This window comes from Narcine bancroftii, chromosome 12 (assembly GCF_036971445.1).
Source record: "Narcine bancroftii isolate sNarBan1 chromosome 12, sNarBan1.hap1, whole genome shotgun sequence".
Classification (NCBI taxonomy): domain Eukaryota; kingdom Metazoa; phylum Chordata; class Chondrichthyes; order Torpediniformes; family Narcinidae; genus Narcine; species Narcine bancroftii.
The window spans coordinates 65,011,285-65,023,495 of NC_091480.1; the positions used below are offsets into that span (position 1 = coordinate 65,011,285).

The 12,211-nt window shown below is 47.0% G+C and overlaps 1 protein-coding gene across 5 annotated transcripts in view; it reads left to right on the forward strand.

Moving 5' to 3' along the window:
- Window positions 1–756: 756 nt before the first annotated feature.
- Window positions 757–12,211, forward strand: part of LOC138747398 (transmembrane protein 198-like) — a 58,203-nt gene continuing 46,748 nt past the window's right edge. For 2 of the 5 annotated variants that reach the window (XM_069906568.1, XM_069906574.1), the window contains exon 1: window positions 1,684–1,774. The gene's annotated coding sequence lies outside the window, so the exon portion shown is untranslated. Of the gene's footprint in view, window positions 941–1,683; window positions 1,775–9,954; window positions 10,046–12,211 lie in introns of those variants that run through there. The other 3 variants (XM_069906570.1, XM_069906569.1, XM_069906571.1) reach the window with 3 other exon arrangements.

Sequence of the window (12,211 nt, forward strand, 5' to 3'; positions counted from 1 at the left end):
CACCTGAGAGCAGGCGGCAGGACACAGACCGACTGCCTTCTTTCAAAAAGACTGTTGAAAAGCGATCTCCCATTGAGATTGAAATCCCATCTCCGAATTTTTATTTAATTTCACATATGCATAAAATAAAATTCTTACATAAGTTATAGTAAAAAAAATGAATACATAGTGATTTTAAAAGTTTTCCCCGGTCCCATCCTCTCCCCCTCCCCAAAAGAAAAGAAGAAAGAAAACATCTGGAGAGTAATTATAAAAACTTACTAAAACTATCAAATAAAATCTAGCATACCTTAATTTTTTTGATTTTAGGAGTCGGAAGATTCAGATTCGGCGATTACACTTCAATTCCTACAAATTGATCCCCAATTTTTTTTAAATTTCAAATTTGTTCCGTAAATGATATGTCATCTTTTCAAGTGGTTTACAACGACCAATTTCAGTCTGGCCATCGACTCATTCCCAAATACTGCCACACACTTTCGAGTTACCGCTAGAGCAACTTTAACAAATTCTTTTTGATATTTAATTTCAAAAATATTTCCAAGTTTAAAAGAAAATTGGATCTTGAGGAAACTTAACTTTTGTAACTCTTTCCAAAAATAAACCCGATTCTGTCCAAAAAAATCTTAATTTTGAACATTCCCACGGAGAATGGAGAAAAGTATTTTTTCCTTTTTTAAAACGCAGTCCAAGAACCTCCCCCCCCCCCCACCCCCTGTCGGTAAACCATTCGCCTCTTCTGGACGTCCTACATCTAACCACTGCTGCAGAGGAATCGCCTTTGAAAGACCCCAACTTTTTAAACATGTCAACGGAGACACTATGAGTGGAACAATTATTTGCAATCGGATCGGAGCCCAGTTTATTTGCAATAAGGATCTGCAAAAGTTCGAGCAGAAACCATGCTCTCTGATCTGTTTAAAAATACGTCGACCGGCAGGTTTGTGGGACAGAACATTCCCTTTGCACTGTTAACCTGAACCCTGCATTGAAAACGGAACAGAATCATCTCCTCTCTCCTTCCCTACGCTGGCGGGTTGAAGTGGTAGAGTCTGCCAGTGAGGTCATTGCGGGCTGGGGTTGGAGAGAGACAGAAATTTAAATTCAATCTGAAGGAACAGTTAGCGAGGGAGAGAGTGTGGCAGGGAAACACAGGGAGCGAACGTGGTAAAACTGCAGAGAGAAGGAGAGAGTGGTTAGACAGACAGGGAGGGAGAGAGAGAGAGAGAGAAAGGGGTGGGGGGGGGGGGTTAAATAGCGAGACAGAGAGAGAGAGAGAGAGAGAAAGGATTAAACTGTTGGAGGCAGAGAGAGGGTTAGAGAGAGGGAGAGGATTGATAGAGATTCCGAGTTTGAGGCAGAGAAAAGGTTAATGTAGTGAGGAGTATATTTAAGGGTGAGACTTGTAGACAGAGAGAGTTAGAGATAGAGAGAGAGAGTTAGAGATAGGAAGAGAGAGAGTTAGAGATAGGGAGAGAGAGTTAGAGAAAGGGAGAGAGTTAGACAGATAGGGAGTGCGAGAGAGAGTGAGTTAAACAGAGAGAGATTCCGATTTTGAGGCAGAGGAGATGTTTATGCAGTGAGGAGTGTATTTCTCAGGCCATCTCTCCGCGTTGTATAGAAGTTTCGGTTTCCCCCCTCACCTCGTCCTCGTGTCTGCTTCCCGGGAAGAGTTTGGGAGTTTGCCTGTCGTTGCCCGTACCTTGCTGTTCCCCGACTCCACCAGAGAAACGGGCTTCGACACTCGAGTGCCCCGGAGACAGAGGACTGAAGGGTGAGTAACGTGTCAGCTCGCAAGGGGTGTCCTGGCTTTTGTTTGCACATGGATCATCTCTCCACCGGTGGCGGGGGTTGTTGCTGTCTCCCCGCCGAGCCCCGGCCTCTCGGTTTGGGGTCTGCAGCGTGGATTTCACGGGTCCTTGCTTCGGACAAGGGGAGGGAAGGCTCCTGGAAAAGACGGTGAGTGCAAGACAATGCAAGGGCAAACTTCAGCAATAAAAAGTTCCTGTTGTCTTTTTAAGCGCGGTGACTGCGAGCGACCAAGTCGATCAATAGCGAGAGAAGGAAAGGGAATCCCGGCCAAATGTATCAGGAGTCAGGGACTGAATCCTTGGGGCTGCCTATGACAACATTTTCCAACAAAACGAGTTTCCTGTAAATGTGCAATTGGATTCAATGGTCTGGCTCTCCGGTCTGCTGAGATAAGGCTCGCGTTTGAGTGGATTAGCCAGAAGCGCTGGTCTGGTCTAAGTTCAAGTTCACAAAGGAAAACTTCTGTAAATGCCGCTGACAGTCTTATCTATATATATCTGCCTCCCCATTGGTGATTGAACGGTCTGGCCCTGTCCACTGACCAGTGAGAGGGACCTCCCAGTGGCCAACCATTTCAGTTCTGTGTCCCACTCCCACACTCACATGTCTGTCCATGGCCTTGTGTACCGTCCTGACAAGACCACGGGTGAATTGGAGGAACACCACTTGATTTTTCCGTCTGGGCACGCTCCAGCCCGATGGCCATTAACGTCGACTTCTCCGGTTTCTGCTCTCCTCTTCCCTCTCGCCCCTTCCCCGTTCCAGTTCCCCCAACTCCCTTCCCCCTCTATTCCCCCAGCCACCCTCCTCCCCTTGATCGCTGTTGTCCTCTCCCTTCCTTCTCCACCTAACACCTCCTGCCTTTGTGACCATAACTTCACCCTACACTTTAATTCGGACGCCTGGCGACATTTTTCCAGACTTTCATGAAGGGCGAAACGTTGTTGATGTATCTTTATCTTTGCTATATAACGGATACTCTTGTTTCTCCAGCGTTGTGTTTTTACTCCAACCAAGGTCTCTACAGACTTTCATGTTTTACTCCTTGCTCTGTATCCCCTGTCCACAACTGAAATGGAACTCAGGATACAACAGCTGTGTGGCTATGGTGACAAAGGCAGGGATGGTGATGGTACTCATGGTGGCAAATGGTCAGGATCAGAATTTATTGTCACGAACATATCACGAAATCCATTATTTTGGAGCAGCGTCACAGGGGCAAATATTCCGATGTCAGATTTATTGTCAGAATACATAGATGACATCACATATGGCACTGAGATTCCTTTTCCCTGCAGGTGCGGCAGAACTACCACTTATCGGTCGTGCAAAAAAACTGTGCACAATGAAAACATGTAAACAAACAATACAACAATAAAATGCACAAGTAAGAGTCCTTCAATGAGGCCCTGATTGAGTTTGTCGTTGAGAAGTCTGATGGTGGAGGGAGAGCAGCTGTTCTTGAACCTGGGGGTGCGAGTTATTTTTTAGACATACAACACGGTAACAGGCCATTTACCACCCAAATGGAAACTGGAGCCCCCGGGGAAAACCCACGCAGACATGGGGAGAACATGCAAACTCCTTAGCATGGGATTAGAGTCCTGGTCGCTGGCGCTGTAACTACTTTTCACTAACTGCTACACCCAACATGCCACCCTTGTGGCACCTATGCCTCTTTCCTGATGGTAGCAGTGAGAACAAAGCATGTGCGGGGTGTTATATTTATAGCAAATATTGCTATAAATTAAATTTTAAAAATAAAATAGTGCAAAAGAAGAAAAAGTGAGGCAGAGTCTTTGGTTCATTGATCATTCAGGAATCTGATGGCAGAGGGGAAGAAGCTGTTCTTGTGCCGCTGAGTGCTCGACTTCAATCTCCTGTACCTTTTCCCTGATGGTAGCAGAGTGAAGAGGGCGTGGCCTGGGTGGTGGGGGTCCTTGAGGATAGAGGCTGCTTTTTTTAGACACTGCCTCTTGTAGACATCCTCGATGGAGTGAAGTCTGGTGACTGTGATGTCGCAGGCCGGGTTAACAACCCTTTGGAGTTTATTCTTGTCCTGAGAGTTGGCACCTTCGTACCAGACAGTGATGCAACCAGCCAGAATGGAAGCCCCTGGATGGATCTTGATGGTGGTGGTGCTGGTGACAATATTGACAGCAGCAGCAATTGGTGCCAGTGTTGGCAGTGATGGTGCCCACTGGCAGAGTAGTCATTTTGGTGGTGGCAGTGATGGTGGTGCTCTTGGCATCACTGCCATCAGGAGTTTGAAGCGCCACTAATTGCCAATGGCAGCACAATCAGAATGAGAGGGCACTGGCGATGCACTGGGGCGGTCCTGCAACAGAAATCAAAGAAGTACTTTTTCTAAACTGTCTCCCAGCTAAAGATGCAATTTAGATTACAACTTGCAGAAAGTCCCAGTGACGTGCTAATTTCATGAGGTTCTGGTAGGTCTTATAGATATGTCAGACGTTAGTGGACATGGCTACTGGGGAACTGAACTCACATTAACAGCTGTGCAGCCAGGGAGCAGAATCCAACAGACACAGAACATTACAGCACAGAAACCGGTCCTTTGGCCCTTCTAGTCTGTGCCAAACTATTATTCTGCCCATCTGGACCATAGCCCTCCATACCTCTCCCATCCAGGTACCTGTCCAAATTCTTCTTAAGTATTAAAAATGAGCCTGTATTCACCACTTCAGCTCATTCCACACCCCCACCACTCTCTGTGTGAAGACGTTTCCCCGAATGTTCCCCTAAACCTTTCCCCTTTCACCCTTAACCTATGTCCTCTGGTTTGTACCACACCTCCCCTCAGTGAAAAAAGCCGACCTACATTTACTCTGTTTATCCCCCTCATAATTTTAAATACCTCTATCAAATCTCCCCTCATTCTTCTACACATCAGGGAATAAAGTCCTAACCTGTTTAACCTTTCCCTGTAACTCAGTTCCCGAAGTCCAGGCAACATCCGAGTAAATCTTCTCTGCACTCTTTCTATCTTATTGATATCTTTCCTGTAGCCCAGTGACTAAAACTGCACAAAGTAACTCTTGCTTGCTCTGTCGATATAGGTGAAAGTTGCCTCAACCAGATTTTGAAAGCAAAAATGGATGGAAGACAAAAATATGTCAACTGCAATTTATTGATGTTTTGCTTTCAATGTGTCAAGAACTTTTCTGAGCCACATAGAAACGGGATTAGCCAAAATTTGGGAGTTTCTGGACTGTTTGTAATCATGATGACTGCTGATTTGTTTAATCCAGCCGTTCATAACCTCCCCCCGCCCCCCACCCTCGGACTCTGCTCAAAGTTTATGGTCCCCCTTCCCTGTGAAGCAGTCAAGTTTTGGTTTCTTCTGTACTTCTCTCTTACTGATTACATAAAAAGCATTAAAAAAATATTTATGTTACATGAGGTGAAAAGAAAACAAGGTTTTTTAAAATTTCAACATGATCTGGCCCCCGGTTGTTGGGGGGGACGCGATAGGACCTCCGTTGAGAATGACTGGTTTAATCCCTTGAAGGTGTTTGGTGAAAGTGAGCGGTTTCAGTAATTCTTTATTGAGTGGTGACTGTTGTGGACTCTCTCTACCTCATCTTGCCTTAAAATCCTTCCCCAACCTCTTTGAACGCCTTCCCTTGGACAGGGACTCCATTGAATTCCACTCGTCACTGCTATCGGGAAGCACCTTGGGATCTTTTCCAACATTAAGGGAGCTGAGTAAATAAGGGTCCTTGTTGCTGGAAGGCAGAGGTTAAATAATAGGGGGAGAAAGAATCAAGAGATTGAGAGAGGAATAACAGCACCCCAGGTGAGTTAAGAGGGAAAGATTAAACAGGTTAGGACTTGATTCTCTGGAGCGTAGAAGAATATGGGGAGATTTGATAGAGGTTTACAAAATTATGAGGGGGATAGACAGAGTAAATGTGGATCAGCTTTTTCCACTGAGGGTAGGTGAGATACAAACCTGAGGATGTGGGTTAAGGGTGAAAAGGGAAAAGTTTCAGGGGAACATGAGGCGGAACGTCTTCACACACAGAGTGTGGAATGAGCTGCCAGCTGAGGTGGTGAATGTGGGCTCGATTTTAACATTTAAGAGGAATTTGGACAGGTACAGGGATGGGAGGGGGATGGAGGGCTATGGACTGGGTGCAGGTCAGTGGGACTAGGCAATAAAAAATGGTTTGGCACAGAGCAGAAGGGCCTGTTCCTGTGCTGTCGTGTTCTACGATTTTGTGAGGAAATCCCAATTTAAGAGAATAAATTCATCAAATCTACTGGGTGAGGTGGTTGACGAAAAAGTGGTCATGATCACTGGTTCACAAAATCTTGAGTGCCACTGATTTTAATCCTCTCCACTTGCATGGATGAGTCCATTTTCAACATCTCTGAAGGCAGGAGAGAGCAGTCTGCTGATTGGACCCTCATTCATCCCCCCCTCCCAACACTTGTTTCTCCCTTCACTATTGGTGTATGATGGTCGCGCTGTGTGCCCTGCACAAATTACACCACAGGCGACTCTGACAGCACCTCCCCCCAGACTTTAGACCTTTGCCACCAAGAAGGGCGAGGGGGGTAGGTGCAGGGGAACACCACCGCCTGTAGGTTCCCCTCCAACTCCCACGTGTTGCCAGTCCTTCGTCGGTGGGGTTCCCAGCTTTGCCAAATATGGACACCCTGTTCAAATTTAAATTCCACTTATTTCTAATTTGTATATACATTGAGGTAAAACAATATTACTGCATGGGAAAAAGTTAAATACTAAAGATATGGGTAACACTGTCATCTGGACACGGTGTCCTATATTTCTATTTGGCAAAGCTGCCAACCCTATTTGTCAGTCTATGCCAGTGATCTCAACCTTTTATTGTCCACTCACATACCGCCTTAAGTCATTCCTTGCTAACCACAGAGCACCTATGGCATAGGATGTCATAGCACTCTTTAGTCTGTAAGGGAGTACTTAAAGCGGTATGTGAGTGGAAAGAAAAATCCCCAAACAGTCCTTCCAAGTGAATCTGCAGGGGTCGTCGACTGCATCCAGGGCTCCCGCTGTGGTCTCCTCTACATCGGAGAGACTAGGCGCAGACGGGGAGATCGCTTTGTTAAGCACCTCGGCTCTGTTCTTTGTAACAGCGGGGATCTCCCAGTGGCCGCCCATTTCAATTCCCAGTCCCGTTCCTTTGCTGACGTGTCTGTCCGTGGTCTCAGGTACTGCCAGACCGAGACCACCCGCAAATTGGGGGAACAACACCTCATCTTCCAACTGGGCTCCCTCCAACCGGGTGGCATTAACATCGACTTCTCTGGCGTTCATTAAATTCCCCCCCCCCCCACTTCTTCCTCCATCGCCTTCCTTCCCCCAGTTCTGTCTCTCCCTTCCCTGCCTCCTTTCGCACAGATATGATAAATTCTCACCTCGTCCCTGATTACATCCAATGAACACCCTTGGTGGGTCTGGATTCCTCGCCCAGCCCAACACTGTCTGAATTTTGAGATGACCTGAGATTTCCTGCTTCTGGCTCATTCGACTTATTCCTTGAAGGAGGGCTCAGGCCCGAAATGTCAACGATATATCTTTGCTTTGTATGGGCACTGAAAAGACTGGCTGAGTTCCTCCAGATTTTCAATATGTTTTTACAGTGTCTGCAGACCTTTGTGTTTCACTCAGAAAAGGGTTGAGAACCACTGGTCTAAGCCTTGGAATTCCTTCCCCAACTGCTTGCCCCCATCTTCCTGAGGGCAATTGGGGAGAGCAATAAATGTTGCCCTGTGCCAGTGATGCCCAGATCCTGGAAAATTAATAAATGTAAAAAGGAGTTAGGGTCTATGCCTGGGTCTCTCCTTAAATCTCCATCTCTCTTCCCTCCCAGGATATTCTTTGACCAAACTTTGTGACTCTTGGCCGAATACCCATGTGATTATTGTTTCGTCTGAAAGCGCTCTGACAAAATGTCTTGGATCAGTTACCACCTGAAGACTTTGTAATCACTGCCATCTCCAGTCAGACAGTTTCACAGAAGGTCTTTTTGTTTGGTTCGAACAACACTTGAACACTCTTCTTTTAGCTCAGTGCTGCCTGTCCTCTGCTTCAGATGCTGGGCTGGGTGATGTGGGTTGATGCTATGATCCAGCATTAGCCTGGGTTGCACTTCATCTGGGGCAGGTAATCTTGACCCTGACCTCAGCCTTCCAGTACAAGGCTGATGGGCAGGGATCAGGAGAGAGAATCTTTTGGTGAACTTTGTACGACTTGTTTGCCACACAGGCCAATGCTCAGCACTGTGCTATGGGGACATCAATACCCTCAAGCATAAAGCCCGGCAAAAGGACGTGGACTCAGCCCAGGACAACACAGGCCAACCCCTCCCCACCATCGAGAACATCTACGGGGAATGCTGCCGTCGGAGAGCAGCAGCAATCATCAAGGATCCACACCACCCAGAACACGCTCGGTTCTCGCTGCTGCCATCAGGAAAGAGGTGTAGGGGCTACAAGACTCACCCCACCAGGTTCAGGAACAGCTGCTCCCCCTTCACCATCAGACTCCTCAACAACAAACTCATTTAAGGACCTTTATTGACTTAAGGACACTTTATTGATTTTTTTCCTCTCTGTATTGCACAGTCAGTTTGTTTACATTTCTTTATTTGTTTATGTGTGTATGTTGTGTACAGTTTTTCTGGCACTACCAATAAATGGTAATTCTGCCTCACCTGCAGGAACTGGCGACACGGTTGACGTAGCGGTTAGCGCAACGCCTTTACAAAGCCAGCGATTTGGACCTGGGTTTGAATCCCGTGCTGTCTGTAAGGAGTTTGCACGTTCTCCCCTTGTCTGCGTGGGTTTTCCCCAGGAATTCTAGTTTCCTCCCACCGTTCAAAACGGACCGAGGGTGCAGGTTAATGGGGTGCAATCGGGTGGCACGGGCTCGTGGGCCGAAATGGCCTGTTATCATGCTGTATGTCTAAATTTAAAAATAAAATTAAAAACAATCTCAGGGTTGTATGTGATGTCATGTATGTACTCTGACAATAAATCTGACATCTGATCAGTTAACTCAGCACAGGCAGGGGACCCGTCTGCATCAGGTCAGATTGTGCGGATGATGCGGGATAGTTTGACTTTAGGGCAAGCATTTACACTATTCATATGAAAAAGGGCATCAAAAGAAGTGTGAGAGGAATTTCTGATGAAAATAGAATAGTCGTGTGTTGACAAAAGAGAAATCTAATCGTGAGGTTTTAAATAACACACAAAGCCTTGGCAGCGTGTTGCCTGGCAGCCTGTATTGGAAGCCACCCCAGCATAGGGTCAGATTACATTGCTGGTCGCAGCTGTTGTTAATTTCCGTGTCATTGATTTGTGATATATATGCAGTGGAGTGGTGAATTTGAGGGTGAAATGAATCCGTCACTGTATGCACTCCAGGGCACCAGCTAACCTTGCAGCACCTCACGCACGCGGGCATTCCTGGCCGATGAGCGAGGGCAGCAGGTGTCAAGTCATGGGGGTGCTGCTGTTTCCCCAGCTACCATCATCCCTTTCCCCCCAACCCCCACCGCTGCCATCCTATTACCCAGTCAGTGGTGAGCAAACTAAGATGGGATTCCCTCTCCCTACAGCAGGAGCCCGGGGGTTGAAGAAAAGCAGCCAAGCCATCGCAGTCAGGGGAGGCCGCAGCCATTGCTTGGGTCCCGTTATTCCGTTGCCCCAACAGCCGAGCGTAACTCTTGTCGGCAAGCCAGAGACCACCGAACGGCCTGTAACCTTGGCACTGAAGTGAATTTCCACATATCCACAATGCCGATTTTTCTTACTCAGTCTCCATTCCTGCCTCAGTTCATCTCCGAGAAGGTTTTCAGCAAACAAACAGGCCCTTCAGCCCAACCTGTGCATGTAGACCCAGTTTGTCCTGCATTCAGCCCATCTCCCTCCAAGCCAATGGTTCTCAACCCTTTTCTTCCCACTCACATCTCACTTTAAGTCACCCCTAGGCAATCGGTGCTCTGTGATGAGTAAGGGATGGAAATGGGCCATTGACAATTTTCCTCAAGCAAAAGATTTCAGTGACAATTGGGTCTAGAGCAGTGATTCTCAACCTTTTTTTCCCTCATGAGCTGCCGTCATCCTGGTGTAAACGCTGTTGAGGAGGGAGTTTGGACCCAGTCACGGTGAAGGACCAACGATGTATTTCCGAGTCAGGATGGAGGGGAACCTGCAGGTAGTGGTGCCCCCTGTGGGCTGCTGCCCTGGTCTTTCTTTGTAGCAGAGGTGGTGGGTTCGGGAGGTGCTGTCGGGGAAGCCTAGGTGAGTGACCAGCAACCCGTCGTTGTCGACGGTGCTCGCCGTTCATCGGCAGCAGAGGAAGGGCGTGTTCAGGGTGATGGACGGGCTGTCAATCAAAACGGGCTGCTCTGCCCTGGATGGTGTTGAGCTTCATGGGAGCTGGTGCTGCCCCCACCCAGGCAAGTGGAGAGTGTCCCAGCACACTCCCGAGCTGTGTGAGGGGGTCAATCACTCACCACAGGATACCCGGTCTCCGATCTGCTCTTATAGGTCCAGTTGAGTTTCTGGTTGATGGGGAACCAGAAATGTTGATAGAACATAGAACATTCTAGCGCAGTACAGGCCTTTCGGCCCACGATGTTGTGCTGATCTATATAAACCAACTCAACAAATTAAACCATTCCTACCTCATATTTTTCATCCAACCATGTGCCAATCTAAGAGTCTTTTAAATGCACCTAATGTCCCAGCCTCCACGACTATCCCCTGACAAGGCGTTCCAGGCACCCACCACGCTCTTTAAAAAAAAACACCCCAATCACCCCTAAAAGCACTGGCCTCTGCTAATTCTGTAGACCTCTACGAAGTCACCTCTCATCTTTCTTCACTCCAAAGAGGGGCGGTGTGGTTAGTGTAGCGCTTGGCACAATGACATTACTGCCCCAGCGAACCGCATTTGAATCTGGCGCTGTCTATAAGGAGTTTGTACATTCACCCAGTGTCTGCGTGGGTTTTCCCTGGGGGCTCCGGTTTCCTCCCACCATTTGAATCTGTACAGGGTTGTAGATTAATTGGGTGTTATTGGACGATGCGGGCTCGTAGTCCGAAAGGACCTGTTAAAATTTAAATTAAATTAAATGTCAAAAATAAAAATCTTCTAAAACAATAACATTAAAAAAATATTTATTTTATATTATATTTTTATGTACACGTGCTTATTATGTGCTGTGTGAGAAACGTATTGTGCACTGTGGTCTAGGGAATCTTTATCCCGGGATGGGAACACCAGGTACGAGAGAACACTGGTTTCCTGTGCGACAGGGAAGATTCAAAGGGGATTAACTAGGCAGGGTTTTTTTACACAGAGGAGTGTGGATGCCTGGAATTCATTGCAAGGGGAAGCAGTGGAAAAATAAAGGATGGTTTATGGGGCATTTAGACTGATGCATGAGTAGGGAAGGGATGAAGAGATATTGACCATGAGCAAGCTGATTTAGTTTAATTTGGCTTCATGGTTGGGACAGACATGGTTTCTGTTTCTGTGTTGTACTGTTCACTGACTGCAGTCTTATCCCCCCTCGGGATCTTACACAGTTCTAATTCTGACCATCTCTGAGTTTAAATGCTTCCATACTGGGCCATGAACACACTCCATCTTCTGCTGTGAAACACCTCTTAAATCCGTCAGCACTGTACAGCGGTGTTAGACAAACCCAGCAGGTAATTCAGCATCTATAGGAAGTAAAGAGCATTCATCATTACAGCCGTGAGTTCACATTCACGAAAAAGGGCCCAGGCGCAAAACTTCAACTGTCTTTTACTCTGCATGACGCTGAGTGACATGCTGAGTTTCTCCAGCACGGTCGTGTATTTCACAACAACCCCAATGTCTGCAGATTGACTCCCTACGGACGCTGTGTGACCTGCTGAGTTTCTCCAGTACGGTTGTGTATTTCACTACAACCCCAATGTCTGCAGATTGACTCCCTACGGACGCTGTGTGACCTGCTGAGTTTCTCCAGCACGGTTGTGTATTTCATAAAAACCCCAGTGTCTGCAGATTCACCGCCACGGACCTATTATCCTTTTCTCCTTTCACTCCTTCCACACTAAACTTTTCCTCTTTCACCCTTAACTCGTGTCCTCTGGTGGAAAAAGAATTCAAATATTGAAAAAATCTGTAATTAATGTGGGTCACGGAATTTCAGTTGAAAATCGAGTCAGCAGTGATGAGCAAAAACGATTGAATTGTGGTAAAAGCTCATCAGGGGAGAGGGACGTAGAACCATAATACAGCTATGAAACAGACCCTTCAGCCCTTCTAGTCTGTGCCCAACCATTCTTCTGACCTGCACCCAGTCCATAGCCTTCAGTTTCGCTC